At 41.1% G+C, this 23,927-nt stretch overlaps 1 protein-coding gene across 1 annotated transcript in view; it reads left to right on the top strand.

Annotated features, from left to right (window-relative positions):
- The window catches only part of LPAR1 (lysophosphatidic acid receptor 1), a 340,256-nt gene that overhangs the window by 214,587 nt on the left and 101,742 nt on the right, over positions 1–23,927 (top strand).

Below are 23,927 nucleotides of genomic sequence, written 5' to 3'. Positions count from 1 at the left end.
AGTCCGTGTTTTTCACCTATTTGCGTAAGTATTATTTGCCCAGTGTAAGCATAACTGTGAAGTCAGTGGTCTGTGATTCAAAGCCTGCGATTCTGCTTAAAGGGAGACTGCACTGGGAAACCTAAGTTCTCCTAGGAGGTGATTCCCTTGCCAAATAGAAGAGTAAGTTCCAAGGGAAAAGGGTGTATACTGGAGTTATGACTGTTTGGACCGAACTAAATTGCATTCTCTCTCTCTCTCTCTCTCTCTCTCTCTCACACACACACACACACACACACAAACGCACACATCTAGTTGTTTCTGTCCTTGGTTCTCTAAATCTGGTAGGAGTGAGCACATTTGCCTCAAATGCAAAATTGTGAATAACGATTAGCATTGTAAGTATGATAAGGCTGTGTTTTACTTGACACCGTTTAATTTGAGGATAAAGAAACTAAGTAACGAGAAAGAGGTAGTGCGTGAGGGAGAAGGCATGGGCAGAATGAAGGGCCTGGTGGGAGGGAAGAGTGGGCTGTCATAATCTGAGCCCCTGTGCTCACCACGTCCCCTAGCGGTGCCACCTTAGCCAGTCAGGTCAGCTTGTCCTTCATCTCACGGTACTCATCTGGAAAATGGATGGATTTAATGATCTTTGCTGTTCTTTCCAGCTCCCCCAAGTAATTAGAAACCGGCCATTGGTTATCCCATGCTAGAACAGTAGGAAGAGTAAAGTGTGAATGGGTTATTCCAGAAGGGAAGTGAGAGGGCAAGAGGGCAAAGGTAGAAAAAAAATACCTGCAGTAGGGGATTCCTGGGGTTGGGGGGGGGGGACCTTGACCTGGGGGTTGATTTTCCTCTATTTTTCTTAACTCCTCCACAAGGGCATCAATAATACTCCCCCCACTACCAGTTAATCTTTCATTATTCTACTAGTGAGTGAACATGCTTAGCCTTAAAAGTGATGTGGAGTGAGGGTGATCTCTATCGTGGGACCTGCCCAACTTCCCATTTGCATCAGTGTCTCTTAGGCTCAGCAGCTGCCCCGTGCTGTGGGCACTCAGCAGATCTCAATTTCCCTGTGAATGATGGGGAAAAATACAGAGATGGGTAGGGCAGCCCTTTCAACCAACTTGTGTTTGGAAACTTCTATTTTTGTTTGAAGCTAATATTTACCAAACAGAAATTTTTTAAAAAAATTATACCATAGATTTTTTTTCAAGGCTTTACTGAATGGAACTGTTCTGTTAGACCAACTGGGAAATTCAAAGAAAGTAAAACTCTCACTTGCTAGGTCTTTTTGATACATAATGACATTCAGTCTGAAGTTTGTGATTGTTAGGGCCAAGAACCTTATTTCAGATGCTTAGTAAGGAAAGTTGCAATCTGGGCAGAATACACTGTGTCATTTTCACTGGGAAGCTCCAAGCGTTCAGCAAATAACAAGACTTAAAATTAAGTTTGAGGTCAAGTTTTTAATGTCTGTGCTTAATGTGTGGCTTGTCTTCCTTTAGTTTTTTTGGTACTCATATGCATACACACTTGAGGAACATGATTTATTTTAAAAGTGAAGTGTGATGTAATAAAACTGGGAACATAAGCTCTTGGTTTAAAGTCTCAAAGTTTGCTCTGGCCTTATACTATTTGGTTTCTTGTTTTTACATATCATGTTACCCCCCCCCCCCATTGCGTTATTACTTAAATACCTCATGGAGAACTATTATGGATGTCTTAGAAAGTTGGGAGAAAAGGAGAAAATTTTAATTGGATAAGCAATTACTGAATTCCTCCTATAGAAACAGATGCAAAGATGCTTAAAAGGAGGCTTTAGAAAGAGCGGCAGTGCAGAGGGAAAACAGGCAGCTAACTTCAATACATAGTAGCTGGATTGCATAACTAGGTGGTGGCTGCAGAATCCAAGAACCCTTGGCACGCTCAGGAATGGAAAATGAACTTCTGACTCTGGGGAAGACTTCACAGAAGGGCCTGGAAGGGTGAAAATGATGCGTCTCTTAAAAGATGAATGGTGGAGAATGAAGATGGAGTTGGAGTCTGGGGTAACGAAGGGTGGAAGGTTAGCAGGCGGTAAATTAGGGGGGACCTTGGATGTTATTTTAAGAAGTTGTGCTACGTGGGGTTGGGAAGGGCTAAATATTAACCCCCCAAATGCAGGAAGACCATGGTGATGCCTGCTGGGGGCATTGTGAGGGGCGAAATGTGTGGCAGGCCTGAGTTTTGATTCTTTTACGTTTCATTGTAACTCATGGCTCGTGAATGTCAGGGCACTGCTGTTGGCTTATCCAGATTATATAAAAATGATAGAATACACGATACGTAGTTTCTTCCTCCACAGTCCTCCCAAACTGATAGTAGTCTTTTGAGAAATTTAATTTAGCAGGAATTAATGATGTTCGTGAGGCCTTTTGAGCATGTGAGTTAAAAAATTACTCTCCAGGCACAGAGCTGACCAAGAAAGCATTTTGTTTTGTTTAGGGAAGGGCCTGCTAGTTAATGCTAATTTAAACATGACTCTAATGGCAACCAACATTCTTGACCCTGTTTATCTTATACATAGTATTTAACCACAGCGGTTGAATATTTGTCGTACAGTAGAGAAAGAATTATTATTAGTTTTGAAATGGGGCTAATGCCCTTGGAAAGGGGAGGAGGAAATGATCCAGGGAGGAGGTGGGGAGAGAGCAATACTTTGGTACAGCCGTGAGGGCTGACCCACCCCAGAAAATCCTTTAAATGTCATTCCAAAAGAGTCGCTTAATGGTGTAGATTTATACTTCTTTAAGAACCTCCCTTCTGATCATCTGCTTTTTTTCCTCCCTAGAACTCTAGAGCTGAGGTGTCTAGTTCATAACCTCTCGGATAGGAAGAATCTCTGTGGGGTCCACCTGAGAGAGAGGCATTCGGCCGCTCTGTCGGTTTCTTCTCGTACCACGATGCCTGCATGTCACAGGTGGGAGTGGACGGCTTTTCAGCTGTATGTCACAGGTGGAGCTGGTCTGGCTAAGTCTTCTAATTGCCTTGCATCTGGAGAGGCTGGGCTACCGAGGAGCCTTAATAAAAGGAGATTAGATCAGCTGCTTTTTATTATCTTCTGAATACAATTTGAATGAAGGATCCTCCCACCAGTTTTTATCTTTTGCAAGGGAACTTGGGTTTGGCATGTTCAGTTAATTTGCAGGAGCCCAGGGTTAGTATACTCTGTTTCTTAGAAGGATACTTTTTTTTGTTTCTTTGGTTCTTAGGGAGGGAAGAAAGAGAGGGTGGTGGGGATTGTGATTTTATTTAAATGCCCTGACATTTTTTCCTTCAGGTTGGTATGATTTCAAAGTAGCATAGTTATTACTGACTTACGGAGATGGGGCAAAGAAAATTGTCCTGATAACTTTGATGTTAGCTACTGCCATCTGATCGGTGCTATAGAAACTTTAGCCTTGAAGTGCATGTAAAATTCAAATTTCTTTCAGCATTGAAGGAGGACTGTTGTACTGTGTGCATGGATTTAGGTTATAGTTTTTTTTTTTTTTTTTTAATTTTTGTAGTACTGTTTTTGAAAAAGTGCTGGAATAGACAGGGCAGACTCTTTAGTCCGGTGCTAAAGCAAACGTGTGTAAGCCTGAATGAGCTAGATCAGGCTGTGTTTGTTGTATTTAATATGGAGATAAGGGAAAAGAGTTTCAAAACCAGCCTCTTTCTCTAAAAGAGAAAAAGAAAGTTTGACGCACAACACCTGGTCATGGATCTCTCTGGGCAGGGTGGGGGGGGTGGGATTTCCCAGGTTGAAACTATTAAAGGGAATTTTGTTCATTATGGCCATCATAGGTGCCTAGACCTCTGAAGGTTTAGGACTCACTACTGTAGGGAGTGCTACTGTGAACCATTTCTTTGTAGCAATTTTCCCTTTATCCATTTTCTTAAATGGACTAGATCTTCAAAACAATGGACTAGATGTGATTTCATGTAAATCTGTCATCCTGGGTTTTCTTTCTCTATGTTTAAGTGGTTCTCCTTGACCAGTCTCTAAGCTGCCTTCATTCTTGAAAATCTGCCCTAACAGAAGGATGGTCCCAGCTCTTTGGAAGGAGAAACAATTCAGGGGCAGAGGAGACAAGTTCTCTTCAACTCTAGCAGCACTGAAGTGACTGCTTGCTGTTCGGTGTAACAGGTGATTCGGTGTAGCAGGTGTGATGAGCGAGATGAATGAGAGAAGTGCGTGGCCGTATGGGAGCACCGAGCGGGGACACCTGACCTTCAGGGGCGTGGTGGTGGTGGTCAGGGAAGACTGCTGAAGGGTTGGGATTTGGAAGGACCCTAGGAGATAAATCAAGGAACCTAAAGGGAAAAAAGAGATCAAGATAGAGGGAATCAAAAGGCTTTGTGTTTCCAGATTTGTTATTATTGGGTAAGTCAGTGTTTCTCTTTTTTTACATCTGTAAAATGTGAATAAGACCTGACATTATCTGCTTGCTAATTCTAGTTTTCTTTTACTTGTTCCTTAATTTAATCTTTCATTTGTTCATGTATTTGTACCATAGTCAATAGATATTTGTTGCGCACTACCATATACTGGGAAACAGTAGAAAACAAGATGTGTAAGGTTCCTTTTCAGGGAGTTCTCATTCTATCATACTGTTTTAATGCAAGTTGCTTCAAATATGGAGCATGCTCGTTGAATTATTCTTCCATTTGAGTCTCAGTGGCTTTGGGTACGTTAGCCTTTCCCTCGTCAACAGGAGGAGACAGAGCCGGGTATTCTCATTGTCATAAACTTGAAATGATTTGCTGAGATTTACCTGTTTGTTTCAAGTGTGGAGACAGATGCAGCTGTGTCTTACCTGTAACCTTGGCTTCCATCTCGGTTTGGATATTTTAATTTTTTTTAAGATTTTATTTATTAGAGATAATGAGCAGTGGGGGAGGGGAGAGGGAGAGGCAGAAGCAGACTTCCCCGCTGAGCAGGGAGCCTAACATGGGCCTTGATCCCAGGACCCAGAGACCATGACCTGAGCCAAAGGCAGACGGTTAACCAACTGAGCCACCCAGATGCCCTCATTTTGGATATTAGTTTTGACCCAACTTGTGTTTGAGTTTCTATATTCAGTTTATGATTTACTAGAGTAATCCAAACCTAGTGTTCACTGGGGGAGTCGGAGTTATTTTGAGGTTACACTATCTCTGTACTTTGCCGTTAGTGCGTTTTACTTGTTTAGATCACTGAGGGAATGAACACAGTAGAAATTGTTCTCATCAGAAGAGTTTATAAAAAGATGTGGATTTTGTAATGATTCAAACAATATAGATTTGTCTAAAGTAAATGTAATAACCTCCCTCCGCCCCTTTAACCTTAAGCATGTGATGTAGCTCCTTTGTCCACAGTTTGTTACATGGCCTTCCGTCCTCGTACTTCTGCTGCTACACATCTACCAACTTGTTTGTGTGTGTATATATTTGTGTGTGTGCATGCAGGTCAGTCTATACACGCAGGCACCTGTGTGTGTGTGCACACCCTCGCTCCTGCCTCTGTTTGCTCTAGAGTCTGTTCTGAAGGCTGCCACCGTGGCTCAGACGTTTGAAGTCCCAGGAGCACGTGAGGCTCTTCTTGAATCAGTGCAGTATGGTATTACTCAGCGAGGTTTCTATCAGAGAGCGATGACTGTCTGGCTGTCATGAACAGGGAACAAGAAAACTATTTCCAGCTGCGTGACAACCGAGACAACAAGTATCATTGCAGAGAATGTCATTCTCACAAAGACGCTGCTTCATCTGGGTCTCGGGTGGGGGGAGGAGGAGCATTGCAGAGCACGTGTTTGGCTTCTGCGAAGCTTTTATTAGGTGGAAAACAAGGCGTCTGCGGTAGGCCCATCGAGCACTCCAACACAGAAGACAGGTGGAGTTCCTTCTTCCAGGCAGGTTTCCTGGTGCGAGTGTTAAGCGAGGACCCCTCCTCAAAGGCAGCAATCAGACGGGAAGGGTGGAAGGCTCTCGCCAAGGGAGACTCACAGCTGGAACAGAATTGCCTTTTGTGAAGGGGCTGCTTTGCCATCTTGGGCTGTGATTTGTTGGGAGCGGGGTTATTGTCCCATCAAGAAAATGAGGCATTCATTCTGTATTCAGTATTTCATTGTCGTTCCATACAGAACTGCTTGCTGTCCTTGGAGGAGACACAGAGACCTGAAGTTCAAAGGCTAGGGCAGGATAACAGACTTCCAAATTCAGCAGAAACTGGTTCCCTTGTCACTTTGTCTGAGACCCTATCAATTCACTTTCACGTGGCTGAAATCTTGGAGCACTTCCATGGTTAAGTCCTTATGCTTGTCCCAGGACACTAAAATAAAAAATAATAATAATAAAAAACCCACCAAAAAATTATGGTCCCTGCTTTCAAGTAGCTCATAAAGATGGAGAGCCGTGGAAACAAATGCTTAGGATTGGGCAGACGCTGATAAATATTTTAAACTGAGGTTTAAACAAAGTGCCCTCTGAGCATCTGAGGGTGGAGAGAGTAACTGTGCCTTGGAGTAGAGGCAGGATTTGCAGCAGGATACTGGCCTCCGTGCACAGGTTGGCTGAGAAGCTCATTCCACACGGAAGCGTAGAAAGCCCAGGCGCTGCGTGTGAGTGACCGACCGGTTAGGGTTGGTGGCAGAGTGGTGGTATGCTTTGGGTCAGACTTGGGCCAATAGAAGGGGGCAAAGCCATTGGGGACCAAAAAAAGAAAAGGGCATGTCGATGCCATTAGCAGATGGGACGTGACAGTGTAAGAATTCTTCCAGTGAGGCTTGTTGGTGTGAGGCAGAGATTTTCAGCCGGTAGCTGGAATTGGAGTTTGAAGCTTAGCCGAGACGTCTGAGCTTGGAAGTATTGGGAAGTAATCGTTATATGTCAGAGTAAATACCAGTGAAATTTACCGGATAATCTGAAGAGAACTTTTAGAGTGAGAAGACTGGTATATACTCGTTTTTTAAAAATATAAAAAAAATTCCCCCCAGGTTTATTGAGGTATAATTGACAAATAAAATGGTAAGATACTTAAAGTGTGGGGCACCTGGGTGGCACAGCGGTTAAGCGACTGCCTTCGGCTCAGGGCGTGATCCCGGCGTTATGGGATCGAGCCCCACATCAGGCTCCTCCGCTATGAGCCTGCTTCTTCCTCTCCCACTCCCCCTGCTTGTGTTCCCCCTCTCGCTGGCTGTCTCTATCTCTGTCGAATAAATAAATAAAATCTTTAAAAAAAAAATAAAGTGTGTAATGTGATGATTTGATGTACACGTACATTGTGAAAGGGACCCTCACCGTCACTATACTCAGTGTTTTAACAAGAACAAGATGTACTTTGGTTCTTTAGGCTATTTTTCTTTCTAGCAGGTGATCGAAATAGTCTTACAGGCTATCACACATTCACTGAGCACCCACAGTGGCTTCTCTTGATGAGGTGGTCCTGGGATGATACAGCAGATGGAGTTCCACCTTGATGTTCCTTTGGGGGCATAAAAGCTCCTGAAACAAATCATTCCAGCAAAGGAAAGGACAATTCTGAAACTAATTAGAAGACTAGTGGTGGTTTGGGGTCTGAGAGGAATTGCAAAATATAGTTTTTTTAATTTACTGCATGACGACAGCAGTGAGAGTCCTATTACTGTCATTGCTACAGCAAAAGACAGGCTGAGAAACTCAGCACAACTCTGCAAACCTCACTAGCCTAAAGACCAGCTGTAGAAGCCCCCACAGGTTTGTCATGGGAATTTATAAAATCTGGTCTAGTACATGTAAGCTTCCATTGCCTGATTAAAGTAAAAGTAGGATACAGTATATAACTTTGCTGTTTACTTGGTTTAAAAAAAAAAAAAAAACCCACACAAAAACCTTTTCTAATTAACAGAATATTTCTATTTTGTATAATTATATTGGCATGGCTTCCTGCATGTGAACTAGAACAAAGATAAATTGTTCTTAGTCGTTTTCTCTCTAGGCCAGTATGATTCTTTAAAATTCCACTCTTTTCCATTTGATAGTAAAAACAGTATGTGGTCATTTTAGAATTTGGAAAGTACAGGAGACTCAGTCCTAGTGCTACCCCTTGAGAATAACTTCCTCATTCCATTTTGGGATCATTTCTTAGGGTTTTTCAAATATTTGATCTACCAAATAGTTAGCATTCCGTGTTATGCCCTAAGTATGCATGCTGTTAAAATCTTAAATTTTTAATTTCCAGTGATGACATGGTAGTCACCATGTTTCATATGTATCATGTTTAATTATTTCCCATCTCTGCTTGCTTTTCTCTCTTTTTTTTTTAAAGGGTGTGTGCTTCTCTGCCATCTTTAGGTATTGGTGTTCCCAGAGCTCCAGTCTTCCTCTCAGCAGTCTCCATGGGTGAGCTTATCTCCACAGTGGACTGCGGTTTCCAGGCCTTTGCCTCGGACTGTGGCTTCTGCCTGGAGTTCTCTGTTCCCTGGTATTTCTATGTTTGCTCTCTTTCCATTTTCAGGTCTCAAATGCCACCTTTTTAGTACAGCCTGCCCTAATGACTGCATTTAAAATTGTATGACCTTTCCCATTTATCCGACATACCTGATGGGTTTTTTTTTTTTCTTTCCTCCACTGTATTTTCTTTTGACTTCTTAAATAAGGGAAAGTGGTTTTTAAAATTTTTCTTAAAGTTCCTGCCATTTTCCCAATGCTTAGTACGGTCCCTTGCACACAGTAGGACTCAGATTTTCTGAGGAAAAGGTCTTTTGAATGGACATTTTTTTAATTAAAAATTAATATACAGAGCACATTCTAGTCCATAACCTGTGGTCTTGAGTGCTTGGGATTTACAGTCTAGTGAAGGAGGCAGCCTTGAACAAGTAACTGACAGTGTGGTTGGAAAGATTGAGAAAAGCTTGGTGTCCTGGAAGAGTGTTGCGGGGAGACCAGCTTTGGGAGGGTGGGAAGAGTTTCTCTAAGAAAGTGGTATTTATACAGAGGTTGGAAAGATGAGTTGAATTAGTTAAGTGAAACTGGGAGGTGAGGATGGAAGAGGAAAAGAGACCTTGATAGAGAAAAGGAAGGGGTGATTTGATTGGGAAAATATTAGGGAAATCAAAAATCTGAGCCTCACTTCAGGAGTTGAAATTAGGTCATTTGTTTTAAGTGATGAAATTGCGTGAGGGTGAAGATTGATCAGCTTTCACATTTTTGATACATAGTACTTAATTTCAACAATTTTGAATTATCAGCAGTATTTTTGCTAATTTTGCCTGTCATTGAGGGAGGAGGAATTTTCAATCTAAAGGCAGCAATGTTTTTAATGGACCTAGCTTAAATTCTGTTTTGTGCTAAGAAAAATGCTGTGAAAGTGTAAAACAATACAGGCAAAGTAAACATTCTTGTTAATACCTGACTCCGTCGGGAGTGCTACTGCTGGTTCAATGTGACGTGGCTGATTATTGCTATATTGCATACATGTAAACTTTTGCATAAGCTACATTTATCATGGTAACTAAGTGAGGTTTGTACAGTTTCTCTTTCTGGTCAGTTGAGGGTTTTGTGTTGTGATGTTTGAAAAGAGCAGGATTTTCTCTATGTGACAAGTACAGATAGGTTTATTAATTCCGCCACTCTAATAATATTCACATTTTCTTTGCCCTGGTTCTGTGCTGGAGCTGACTCATGGTCCTTTAGTCTCTATCTACAAATGGGCTTTTGTCAATTTCTTTATAGCACTTTCTGTGTGTTAGCATAATATTGAATAAAGATTCCTGTTGGGCCTTTATTATATGTTTATTAATGTAAAATAATCCTCTGTGCATTTGGAACCACGCCCTGCTTTTTCCCTGAGATTAATATAGCCAGTCTTCTTGTTTGTCTTTGTCTGAAAAGACTTCACTCAATCCTTTCTGATTTTAAACTTTCGGTGTGATTTTACTTAATGTATTTTTGCCTGTAAACAACGTTTAGTTGGATTTTGTTTTAACATACTTCTTATAGGAAACGCATGGTGTTTACATTTATTGTTATAACCAACATATTTGAACCTAATTCTTACCCTTAAGTTTTCTCTTTGTTATGGAAGGTACCATAGCCTTGAGCAAAAAGTACTGCCTTGCCTTTTTCCACCGATATTTAGCCACGTGGGCTTACATAAATTACATAATGTCTTTAAGCCTACAGATTTCTATTTGTAAAGCAACCACACACACACACACACACACACACACACAAATCGTGAATTAATGGTTTAAAAATGTTTGGCACACTATTTTCATTGTTGATAGGTTCAGTCGTGTGAAATTGTTGGTAGTTGATTGCTCTTGACCTGTAAAAATGGCAGGTTTTGTATGGTTCAATCTAGTATTATGCTTCTTGCCTTTATTTTCTCTCTGTGTGTATTGTTTGTTTGTACATCCATAGTATTTTGAACTGGCCCAGTCTAGTTTTCAATTTTACAAGTGATTGTCTCTGTTTTCCAAATATATTCCTAAACCGGGGTTTCTCTGGTTCTCAGAGTCAAAGAACTAAATTACTTTGATCCCACTCCTCTGCACAGCAAAGAATTTAGAATGCCTTAATTATTCTTGCCTTCTTTCCCCTTCCCAATTTCCATTATACATTTAATACATAAATTTTGTAAGTTTCACCTCCGAAATTGTAAGTATAGACTTCAGATTTTTGTCTTCTATTCTGTAATAAAATCTGCCACTATATTTTTGTATGTGTCTGTTTTGACCATCATTAGCTCTCAGGGCCATTAGGCCCCTTGCTTTAGCTGCCTTGAAAGGTGTCTCCTGTGTAGTTGGGGGATGTCTTCATATTTATCCGGCCAATGGCATCTTCTGCATTCCTGAGTTAGACTCAGGATTTTTCCTACATTCATCAGAGCGTCTGTCTTGTTGAAGTTCAAAAGATGCAGTGTGCATCTTACAGATTTATGTGGTCCAAGAATGTGCTGCATATCCATCTTTCGGAGTGTAGTGGAAATAATGGCTTGATTTTGGCTTTCCCCCCTCTTTCTAGTGCTGTTGCTGATTTTGCCATTTTGTGCGCCTTCTTGAGCATTTTAATGGGAAGCTGGGAGGAGTTGTATTGGGACATCGGGTTTAGTGGCTTTCAACGTTTCTTTGACTATGCCCCAGGGTTAGCAATGGTTATGTACGTGAATAAAACAAGTTTCATGAAGCTTAACTAAAACAGAAAACTATAACACTTTTTGTTCCTCTGTTTTCTATTATGGTCTGTTCATTTTCATTAAAAAGTGCTAGTCATAACTCAGAAATTTTGAAAACAGTGATCGGGTCTGTTGCTGTTCTATGTGGAATTAGGGCCATTCACTATTCAGCATGTCTTCTTATGTACAATACCGGCTCCTGTGCTGGTAGCTGGGAATAGAGCAGCGCATAAAGCAGTCCTTACCACTGGAGGCATGAAGCATGGAGTCTAGTGGGAAGGGGGATATTGACCAAATGATCACTCAAATATATACTTACAAAATACGCTGACTATTAGAAGGGAAAAAGAACAAGGGCTTTCAAAAGAGATTAAATGGGGAACCTTATCTGACTTTGGGGTGAATCAGGATTTCCCTGGGGAAGTGACATTTGATTAGATCTGCAGGATGAGAAGGGGTTAACTCTGCAGGGCTGAGGTGGGCTGTGCACACATGGGACTGTAGAGTCATGGAAGAATTGAGTCATAGACGCGAAATAGAATACTAGAAGTGAATGATGGATAGAAGGCGGGCCTTTTGGTCTGGTGAGTCGGCAATTTTTTGTGATACTTAACGGGCCTTCCTCTTTGTGACTCCCCCCCTCACCCCCAACTTAATAAAGTTCAGGTAGGAATAGAAAGCATATTTTGGGGAGATAGGTGTAGGTGTATGTTGAAGCCGTTTTATGTTAGAGCAATTTTGTGTATGGCTAAGAACAGCTAGTATTTATTGAAGGCTTTCTCTGCGTTAGGGACTGTGTAAAGCTCTGCCTGGATATGTAGATGCAGTTTCAGTTGGGTTAAAAAAAATACTCATATAGGGTTGTTACCAATTTAGTAACTACCCATAATTCAGAAGAAAGTAAAACACTGAAATTAAGTTGTGGTAAGTGAGGACCAGGTGATTAGGTGAGAGTTTCATAGCTTCTTAGTGTTTTTTGTTTTTTGTTTCCAATCATGGAATTGGGAATTATTGCTGTGAGGATTTTTTTTTTCCACTTATTTTGCTACAGTAGGATTTTTAGGGTTCTCCCCTCACCTTTTCTAAGCTGTGCGAAGAGCTTTTTTAAAAAAGAAAATACGTTACACTGGAAATTCATCAAGTAAGTTTGACACTACCTGAGACAGATGGGAGAGGAGGAGTCAAGTGCCAGTTTTGCCGCCACTCTCCGTGGGGCCTTTGATCGTACCCACACTTTCCAGGCCTTCAGGTCCTTAAAATAGAGGGCTTGGTCAGACTGAAAAGGACAAGTACCGTATGATTTCACTCAGAAGCAGAATCTAAAAAACAAACGAACAAAAGCAGAATCAGACCTATAAATTCAGAGAACGAACGGGTGGTTGCCAGAGAGAAGGAGGTGGGGGGGGGGTGGGCAAAGTGAGTAGAGGGGGGAGTGGGAAATACGGGCTTCTAGTTATGGAATGAGTTAAGTCATGGGAATAAAAGGTCAGCACAGGGAATATAGGCAGTGATCCTGGAATAGCGTTGTGTGGTGCCAGATGGTAGCTACCCTTGTGAGCAGAGCAGAACCTGGAGAGAAGTTGAATCACTATGTCGTACACGTGAAACTAATGTAACATTGTCCACTGTACTCAAGGAAAAAATTAAAAATAGAGGACTTGGAATCAGTTTGCACTAATCATTCTCATTATATTCGGTGACTCTATACTTTTTATTTTCAACTTTGCTCTGGTTGTTTAATGTTCGAAGAATTGATGACCCCATGCCATTGAGCTAATGTCGTCTGACAGGCTCAAGCTAAATGCGGGGAGAACTCCAGGTATTTACGTCCTTATGGGTATTTTAAGGTCAGGCTCATCGGACAACAGGGCTGGTGCTTCTCTTGGCCACATGGACGGGTGGGCAAAGATTAGGACTTTCCTGAGCAGATCCTTACGGCTTTACAGTCCTGGGTTGCAGTTTGCCCATACTTGAAATTAAATTTGTTTTTTTAACCTTTGAGAGTCCGTGAAGATGAAAAATCATTATTTTTGGTTTATTTTCTGAGTATTTGCTTTGGAGGAAATGTGCAGTATCTAAGTTACATATAATCCACATTTTATAAAAACCCATTGAGCAATGAGCGATGTTATTTCCAAGAGATTTAAAGGGCTAAGGAATCACATGGAGGACTAATTCAGTTTTAATGACTATTCCAAGTTTAAGAAATATTTGATAAAGATGTGGAACAGAAGAAAAGTACTTGACGACTCCATTTTTCTAACACATGTATTACATCAGTTGATTAAAGTACATTTTTTTGGTAATTTCAGAATTTTAAGTCACAATTTTACTTAGTGCTTTATTTCGCTTGTTCTTATTTTTGAGTAACATATACTTGAGGGGAAAAAAAGACGAGCTGCATGCTTTGTTGAGCTTTATCTAATTCCTCATTCATAATATTTATTCAAGAAGTTCAGGTAGCTGTGCGTATTTTATGTAGTGTATTTTGGTGCTGATTCATCAGCTCATATTCCTTTATTTGCTGTTGAATTATCTTCTCTTTAAGCTGATACTGTATGGAAACCTGGCCAGGACCTCAGGGCTCCTGCTCTGGGACAAGGCAGGGGCAGGTCATGTAGTTGGCGTTTGGGATCCAGGTTGGGCATAAATCCAGGCAGGTAATAGGCACGGGTATTGCTTAAGGCTAGTGCTGGAAATAAGTGAATCAGAAGGGTTTGGAGTCATGGAGTTAGGTTAAGTTCAAGGCCGGCAAAGCCAGAGAGAGGCGCAGAGTGTTCTCATACTGCCTAGTGTTCTCAGGAAAGGCGTTCTTGATAGCTCTAGGAGAGAAGCTGTGTAGACAGAAAGCTAAAGCTCCCGGGCTAGGAACATCACTTGAGCATCTCTGCTTGTTCAAGGGGATGTCAGCCCTCAAGCAGGGCTTTGTCACCATGACCTTGGGAGATGGAGTCTTGGCAACTCATCAAGCATTTCGCCACCTCGAAGGGGAAGACCACAAATCACAAATTCTTATCTGATTCAGGGATTAGGGACCTTGTAGAATACCTTCTCTAGGAGCAAGAATCAGCTCAGGTTTCATGTCTAAATATATTACTCCTGTAATAGTTACTGTAAAACATACTTAACATTCCATTAATTTTGGGAAAAAAGGTTTAAGCGTGTCCATTGCTGTGATGACAGAGGTTAGTGGACTGTTTGAGGCTAATTCTCATACGGAGAACGCACTGACCTAATCATTTACTTACCAAGGTCCTTTCCTTTTTTGTCGCATTTTGATGGTGGAATAACTCAGCTAATAAAAATTTTTCAGTAATCATATCTTAAAGTATTTAAAACTGTTCAACTCCTTTAAGAAATGTTTTTATATAAAAACACTGATTAGAATATTCCTTAAAACGCTAAAGAATTTTCCGAAACCAGACATTATGAAACCATTGCATTATGGCAATATTTAAATAAACAAACCCACTCATGTTTGCACTTCCCTAATGTAGTATATTTTTCATTTAATCATGTTAATTTTATGGCCTATTTCCACTGTGGTCTATTTTATGGTCTGCTTCTACCTAGAGTTAACAAATGTGTTTTTGTTTCTCCTGACCATTTTCTTTTTTAAAAAAGTTAATTAATTTTTTAAATTCAAATATAATAAACATACAGTGTTATATTAGTTTCAGGTGTACAATATGGGGATTCAACAATTCTCTACATGACTCGGCGTTCATCACAATAAGTGTACTCTTAATCCCCTTCACCTATTTCACCCATCCCCCCACCTACCTCCCCTCCGGTGACCAACAGTTCTCTATATTTAAGAGTCTGTTTTTTTTGGTCTCTTTTTCTTTGTTTTGTTTTTAAATTCCACATACAAGTGAAATCATGTGACTATCTGACTTATTTCACTTAGCATTATACCCACTAGGTCTATCCATGTTTTGCAAATAGCAAGATTTCATTCTTTTTTATGGCTGAGTGATACTCCGTGTGTGTGTACATCACATCTTTATTCATTCATCTATATATGGACACTTGAGCTGCTTCCACATCATAACTATTGCAAATAATGCTGCAATAAACATAGGGATGCATCTATCTTTTTGAATTTGTGTTTTGTTTTCTTTGGGTAAATACTGGATCATAGGGTAGTTCTATTTTTAATTTTTTTGAGGAACGTCATACTGTTTTCCACAGTGGCTGCAGCAGTTTGCATTCCCACCAACAGTGCATGAGGGCTCCTTTTTCTCCAGAGCCTTGCCAACACTGTTGTTTCTTGTGTTCTTATTTTTAGCCATTCAGACATGTGTGAGGTGATATTTCATTATACTTTTGATTTGCATGTCCCTGATGATGAGTGATGTTGAGCATCTTTTCATGTGTCTGTTGCCCATCTTTATTCTTTGGGAAAATGTCTATTCATATCTCCTGCCTATTTTTAAATTGGATTACTTGATTTTTTGGTTTTGAGTTGTATAAGTTCTTTATATAGTTTGGATACTAACCCTTTATCAGATATGTCATTAGTGAATATCTTCTCCCATTCAGTAAGTTGTCTTTTTGTTTGGAGTTGTTTCCTTTGCTGTGCAGAAGCTTTTTTATTTTGATAAAGTCTCAGTAGTTTAATTTTGCTTTGTTTCCCCTGCCTCAGGAGACATAGCTAGAAAAATGTTTCTATGACTGATATTGAAGAGATTACTGCCCATGTTTCCTTCTAGGAACTTTATGGTTTCAGGTCTCACATTTAGGTCTTTATTTTGAGTTTATTTTATTTTATTTTTTTTAAAGATTTTATTTATTTATTCGACAGAGAGAGACAGCCAGCGAGAGAGGGAACACAAGCAGGGGGAGTGGGAGAGGAAGAAGCAGGCTCATAGCGGAAGAGCCCGAGGTGGGGCTCGATCCCATAACACCGGGATCACGCCCTGAGCCGAAGGCAGACGCTTAACCGCTGTGCCACCCAGGTGCCCCTATTTTGAGTTTATTTTATGTATGCTGTAAGAAAATGGTCCAGTTTCATTCTTCTGCATGTAGCTGTCCAGTTTTCCCAATACCATTTGTTGAAGAGACCATCTTTCCCCCATTGTACATTCTTGCCTCCTTTGTTGTAGATTCATTGACTGTATAAGCATGGGTTTATTTGTGGGCTCTTTTATTCTATAGAACTATGTGTCTATTTTTGTGCCTCTATTGACCATTTTCTATTTACTGTTAGGTGTGGCCATATAGTCTGAATAATTATATTTTTTAATGACCTAATAGTAATTCATTCAGATTAAGTTGTCAAACTGTTGTTTGTTTGACCATTGACCTATTTTTGGATGTTTAGTTTTCTCATTTCTTTGCTATTTTAAAAAACATGGCACCCAAAGGCTTCTTATGTTATTTTCTGAGACTAATGAAGAGTGGGACCACTAATTTGAGAGCAATATCATATGATTTCCAAGTATATTAAAAAAAAGTTTTCTAAAAATCTTTTAAAATTATGCAAGTAATATGTGTTCATTGTAGATATCGAAGAAAAATGTAAAGAAGGTAAAAACTAGCTGCAGTTACCACTAGGAGATAGCGGTTGTCAACTTTTTATGAGATGTCTCCTCCTAATCTCTTGGTACATTTTATAGGGTCAGAATCTTACTGGGTACAATGCATATACTATCCTCTGTCTTAATAGTACGTCCTAATTAGAGGTGACCCTAATTCCAGCAGTAGCTCCACCTCTCACTTCAGTGAGCGCCTTTGTGTGCAAGACTTTTTCTGCATTTCAGATGATTTCTTTCTTTTTTTAACACTTGTTTTTTTAGAGAGAGATCACACATGCACAAAGGGGAGAGGGGCAGAGGAAAAGGGGAAAGAAGCAGATTTCACGCTGAGCGTGGAGCCCCATGCGGGGCTTGATCTCAAGACCCTGAGATCAGACCTGAGCATAAACCAAGAGTCGGAGGCTTAACCGACTGTGCCACCCAGGGACCCCTCAGATGATTTCTTTAGAGTAGATTCCTAGTTACAGGCTTACTGCCTCAAAAAGTAAGGGTGATTTTTATGACTAGTGATGAGAAATGATTAAATTACTTTCCAAAACAATGATAACACTTCACACGACTAACAGCTGAATTGCAGAAAAATTTAAAGATTGAAATTTGTATAAATGTGGATTTGTAGAACTTGGAAAATGATCAGAGTGACCAGCTTTGATAATAATCAGTCCTGGATGACACTGAGTGGAACTGATCTGACCTCACTAGGGGATATACTTCTCTCCTTTGTGGTGATATTTTCACTCCCCTACAGTTTTATAGTCTAACAGAGAACATTTTCTTGAGGTTTCTCTTGGTCCTGTTCCCTTTGAATGCACAGATTTTAATATGCCATAAAGTATTTTGGTTTGAACTGCATTCACCGTATCAACTGATTGTGGAATATTCCTGGTTAATCGGCTTCTACAAAAGAATTGGTTAACTACTAGCAAACGGAACAAATATTCTAAAAACGGATAGCAAATAACTAAAAATTATGTAGTGTTTATACCTGTACTTGTTTACTGTGTTTTTCTGAAACTAGTCCTCATAATGCCTTCTAGATGCCATTGGTATTAAGGACAGAGGCCACTGTTATTTTTCTGGGGAAATTAAACGACCTTCCTTAAGAAGGAGGTAGTTTACCATTTCATCCATAACTGGAAGTAATCACAGGTGATGTAATTCAATTTGACAATAAATGATTGCTTATTAGACTCTGGAGATACAAAATGAGTGAGAAAGGTAGGCCTTGTTTTTAAAAAACAGACTGTAGAGGTGGGAACTAACTGAGAATACTGTGTTAGTTACTTGTGTATTTCCCTCCTGAAGAAAAAAGTTTAATATGCACAGGGAGGAAATGCAGAGAGAAAAAGAGAGTGCGAATTCAAGCAAAGACCAAGATGGAGGGCCCCTTGAGGGGTCCCACCCATGTATTAGGAAAGGACCGCACATTTCACTCTTTTTCCTAGTAGGTGAAATGGAGAGGGGACATGATCAGCTGTATGATCTGGACAACCTGTGAGCATCAGGACTAAGGAGAGGATGCAACTCTTCATGGTGCTGGGAGGAGAGAAGATTTTATCTATAGTTCTTGAAACAGATACGTTAGTATAATTAACAATGTCTCCAAGCCCAATGTTTATAATGAATATAACAGTGGGGTTAAAAAAATAGTGTTGCTCAATATGGGTCAAGGGTGTAATGCCAAAGCTTATCTCAGAAAGGCAATTCAATGGAAGTCAAAGCAAGATAGTTCAGACAAGTAGCTCTTTGCTGGTGTGGCTGTGTCCAAGGATAGACCTTCCACATTCCTTGTGGAACAGTGGGCTCGGTACCTTTCAAGATAGTGCCTGGGAATGTTATTTTTCACAAAATATTTTTGGTAAACATTGAGTAACAGTGAGTTCAGCTCAACACTGCATCCTTTCCTTGTAATCAGTGAAGTGTGCTTTAAGCGTCAGTCCCATTGAGGGCAGAGTGAACATGGACCAGACTATGAACCGTAGGTAGTCAGGCTGTGAAAATACCCACAGGCATGGTCTGTAGCTTTTTCCATCTCAAGAAGTAGAAGGAAGAGAAATGAAGGCCCTGACATTATGTGTCTTTGGCTAAATGAACTTGGCTCCTTACGCATTTTATTTAGTTCATGGTTTTAAAAGGTAAGACCGCGAGCAGTCATTATGATTGGTTCTAGTACAAGCATGGTTCCTGTATCATGCACATTTAAGACATGTTTCTGTTAGATACTTCATTGATTTATGATACCTGGTTGGTTCTATGGGTATTTGTGTTAGTGACACCTGCCAAAGTATGGTCACGGTGTAATGTGAAGTATTGTAGAAGTTTCAGAGGCAGCAAAGAACAGGTAGTAATTAATCTGGGTGGGGAGGAGGTTCATAAAACGTTTCATTGAGAAGTGATTCTGAGGCTGAGACCGGAAGGATGACGTAGGTGTTTGCCAGGCATAGAGTTTGGACAAGGGAGGCTATTCCCCTTGAGCCAAGTGAATGTGTACAGGCAGTTGCAGGGATCAGCATTATGTGTTAGGGAAGTTCTAGGTGGATCCAAAGTGAGGGAGCTTAAGGAGCAAGGGAGGTTATGGCTGAAGCAGGAAGTAGCTGGAAGACCCTGTATGCTCTTCTCCAGGAGGTCTGACTTGAGGGAGTAGGGAACTGTGGGAGGGCTTGAAACAGCATTGGCCTGGTAGATTGCTCTTTCAGGAAGATGGTTCTCCACACAGCCAAGAGAAATGGGAAGTGGAAGCGACTGGAATATCCTAGGGGGGATAATGTGAGCCTGAATTAAGGCAGTGATAGTGAGTTTGGAGGGAAGGAGGCAGAGGTGAAAGATATTTAGGACGATGAGGAGTAATAATGGAATCACCAAACATTCACCAACATGGAGAAGTCGGAGAGAGTAAGGAGGGCATGGGAAGTGTATGAGTTTGCTAGGGCTGCCATAACAAAATACAGCAGACTGGGTGGCTTAAACAATGGAAACTTTTCTCACAGTTGTGGAGTCTAGAAGTCCCAGGATCAAAGTGTTGGAGGGTTGGTTCTTCTGAGGCCTCTCTTCTTGACTTGCAGACGATCCTCTCCCTGTATCTTCATGTCTTTCCTCTGCGTGTACACGTCCAAATTTCCTTTTCTTGTAAGGACACTTGACATATTGGAATAGGGTGCACCCTGATGACCTCATTTTAACTTAATTACCTCGTTAAGGACCCTATGTCCAAATAAGGGCAGATTTTGAGGTACTAGGGGTCGGGACTTCAACATAATTTATCTTTGGGGACACAGTTCAGCTCGTAACAGGGAAGCTCCTACTGATTCTAGTGTGCATCCAGGGTCGAGAGGCGTCGTCTAGGCTGTGTGTGGTGGGTGCGCCAGAGAAGGTATGTGAAAAAATGTTCCAGATTATTCAGGTGATGGGCAGTAGGGGAGAGCAGGAGGGGAAGGGCAGAACTTAAAGGGGGTACTTGCCTGATGCCTACTGATTTCTCCATGATGGATGTGAAAGTTATGGAGTTTGTTTGAAAGGATTAAAGGCTTAGAAGAAATACCATGAGAAATGGAAGAGAGCAGAGAGAAGTGACAGCATTAACGGCTGCTGTTGTAGGCTCTGCTGAGATTAGAATACATTGATTAGCAGTGACATCTTCATTCTGTCCTTTAGTTTTCTCCACGGGACCCCTGGAGGCTGTGAATGGGAGCAGAACAGGCAGTTTGGAGTGTAATCAGAATTGGGGTGTTAAAGGGCAGAAAGGAGCCTGAGAGGTAGCAGGCTAGTGTGTGGAGAGCTCGGGGGGTGGACCGTGGCATTTGGATTGGACAGGGCTGTTGAGCTGGGGGCATGGAGGGACGGGAAGCTGGGAACTTGACATCCAAGGGCAGATATATTGTATGTGAGTGAGAACAGCTGTGTGGATGTCCAGTTCCAGTTAGAAAGGGGGATTTTGAAGTGTCCCGGGATGATTCTGGGTCATGAGGGACTAGGCAGAGAGGTCAGACTTTTGAATATGTTGAAATTGCCCTTGATAATGATTTGCTCGATGACTGAGTTGTTTGGAGGAGGGAATGGAGGGCGGAGGGATTTACTAGATAATCCTTAAGTTCCCTTCCAGTTTCATGATTTAACAGAATGTCATTTTTTGAGTCACTGTTTGTTTTTTTCCTTTCCTTTGTTACTTTGGAATTGGAACAATCTAGAAAGCAACCATATGACAATTCCTTTTTTATTGATCCCCTTGTAATTGTAAATGTTTGACAGATTATGGAATCCACTAATGCTTGGTTCGTAGGGTTCACACAGGGTGAAGTAGTGCATTGGTCAGAAAATGTCTCCACCAAACTGCTGGCTTTTGAGGCCTATCATGGGCAGTTATAACAGGAAAGAGAGGAGTTACTGAAATTCTTTTTAAGGTAACATTAATTGGATTCATCTTTTACCACATGGTAAGGGTCATCGTTATTACATTTACCATTCCGGGTTTGGACTTTAGCCCCCTTTATTGTGGATTTGTTGGTCCCGGGCATTTTCACATTGAGTTTTGTGGTAAGATGTTTTGTCTGCAGTTTGCATCTGTATTTGGCAGGAGAATGAAGTGTAGTTTGAAAAACTAGGACCTAAAACAACAGAAAGAATTGTGATGGGCACAGTTTGTGTTCAGGGTCAGGATTTCTCCTTGATATTTGAGGAAATAACTTTGATCCTCATCTCTGCATATGAAAGTGACTCTCGGATTTTGGTTCTTGTTGCAGCGAATGCAGACTTTGATTTTGAGTGTGCTCACCTGGGGAAGAATGTTTTCTAAATCACATAAAGCTTCGTTTGACGACAGGAGAACTTGACAACATTCTAAGCGTGGAACAACAGAACCTTCATGAAGCCCCGGGCTGAATCCTACTGGCGTGTCCCGTACAGTCACAGGAATTCCCCTTCTATGTTGCTTGGCATTTCCTTCCTTCTCTCCTCTTTTGGCAGGTTCCTCTGCATGGAACGGTTTCTCAGCTTTTTACCACTTACCTCCAAGGATCAAGTGTGAATAATTGCTTTCGGCTCTTTCCCCAGATTTAGCCCCATCTCGTACTCGGCCCCTCTCCTCCTTCTCCTACTACATCCTGGATAGCTGTTCTCCTTTTAGGGACAAGCTTGGACTGGAACCAAAAGAAATGATTACCATTATTTGGTTCTAATCCTAGTTGAGCCATCAGTTGAAACCAAGTTAGATTGTACTGGTCATTTCGTTTCTGCCTTTGTAGACTGCCAGGAGATGGAGGGAGAGGGCGAGGGAGACGTGTGTGGTCAAGCAACAGCAGCTTAGCAATAATGGGGTAGGGCACTGGTGCGCACCTGTTACTTTGCATCAGAATCACCAGAGAATATTTAAAACTCAAAGTCCCAGGCCCTCTCACACAGGTTCTGATTCATGCAACCTGGGAAGGATCCAGGACTTTGCATTTTTAAGCACACTCTATTGGCGGACCACATTTGCTTTGAGAAACAGTGGATTTCAGAGCTTTAATTTTTATAATTCTCCGCTTCATGGTAGTAGCATTTTTTGAAGCAGGGTCCATTTGAAATGGCTGTTACACCGAATTGTAGACTTTCTTTCGTTGCAGTGTGTTCTCTGTACACCTCCTAGATGACGATTAACATGAGTGCAGATGAGAGATTGGTTTCGCCATCTTTTGGCTTGGGCACAACCATCCAGCAAGGGTTCTGTATTGTCAGGTGTTTTAGCTGTCACCCTTTGAGAATAGCTGAGTGGCGAGTGGAAAGTTCTCTGAAGGATGCGTGAAATGCATTGTGAGAAATGAAGAAAAGAAAGAGGCGGGTGACCTGACCGCTACGTTCATCTGCCTGCTACACCTTCAAGTGTTTGAAGGATGAGGTTCAATTTAATTACAGGAGAGCAGGTGGGTCCCGTGGATGGGCTTCTCAGTCAGGATGACTTGAACTACATCTAAGAGAATTTCGAGTAGGCAACCTGCTTGAGGACTTCATGGCTGGCCTTGGAAGGTAGTGAGCTTCCCATCGTTGGTAGTTTCCAGCAGCTCCTGGAGAATATAGACAAGATTAAAGCATTGGGTAAGAGGTAGAACTAGACTAGAAATTTCCTTCCATTTGGGAGATGCTATTAATTTTATGAACAGCACACTTAAAAGTTTTAGGACACTATGCAAGAATCCAGGGCTGAGGAAGACTAGGTAAACTATAGTTTATCGATTGAGTATACACACATATACTTATGCACACTAGTGATAAATGCCAGGCTAGTTTGGGCTTGCCTTTGAAGTTTATTATTTGCAGGTGTAGAAGCTTTTAGTTTTTGCTTGTAACGTTTCTGGAAGCAAAGTGCTCTCTTGAACTGTCTTTGATGATTCGATGTTTATACATCAGGTCTGCTGTGAATGTGGAAAGCACTGCAGATTCACTCCTTTAGAGATCAGAGGAAGACTGGATAGAATAAGTTAAAAGTTGTGTTCTGAGACTTTGTATTCCTGTCCTTTGGTTAGGGAATCTGCTTGTAGAAAGAGAGGGGGAGTCGTGACATTTTGTGTGAACTCAGCCAGGCAATGTGAGGTTTTCCTGTCATTTGCTAAGAATAATGCATATTGAAAGTCTCATGAAAGTATGTTGCCTGTAGTCTGAATTTTTATTCCTGAATACATAGAGATTAAAATCTGGTTTTTCGGTTGAAGATACTCTATGCCAACACACAAATCATGTATCTGATGTGGATTTCGACGTCATTTAAAGAGAAGTGGCAGCCGCCACGCATTATTAGCTTTGCCCCTTTTCCTTAGTCGCATTGGTCTTTCCTCCTTATGTTGAAAGGCCCTAGTCAATGTTGACTTTCCCCCTCTAAGTGCCAATAATTCTAAATTTTAATGTGTTTTAAGATAGGTGGTTTTAGTTCCTGTCTTATTTTCCCGGTTCTCTTGTTTGCACTGCTCTGATTCCCAAGACTCAAAATTGGGGCCAGATGTGTGTCAACACTGAGAAACCCTGACTAGCCCTCTTGTTCTCTCTCTCCTCTGATATTAATGCAAGAAGGAAACTGCACCACCAGGGACAGCCACTGCTAGCTTTCTGTTATTTCTGCCTGTTATCCTCCTGCAGATCGCTTGTGAGATCTGTACCTATTTTTGTTGTGTGCTTTCAACTTTTAACGTGTAAGTCTCTGAAAAGATCGTATGTAACTGTTTTCATATTTGTTCTCAATTTTGATAATTTTAAAATGGGGTTTTCTTGCACAAGATCCTACC

Source organism: Ursus maritimus, unplaced genomic scaffold (assembly GCF_017311325.1).
Source record: "Ursus maritimus isolate PB19 unplaced genomic scaffold, ASM1731132v1 scaffold_17, whole genome shotgun sequence".
Lineage (NCBI taxonomy): Eukaryota > Metazoa > Chordata > Mammalia > Carnivora > Ursidae > Ursus > Ursus maritimus.
This window is presented reverse-complemented; position numbering and strand designations above follow the sequence as displayed.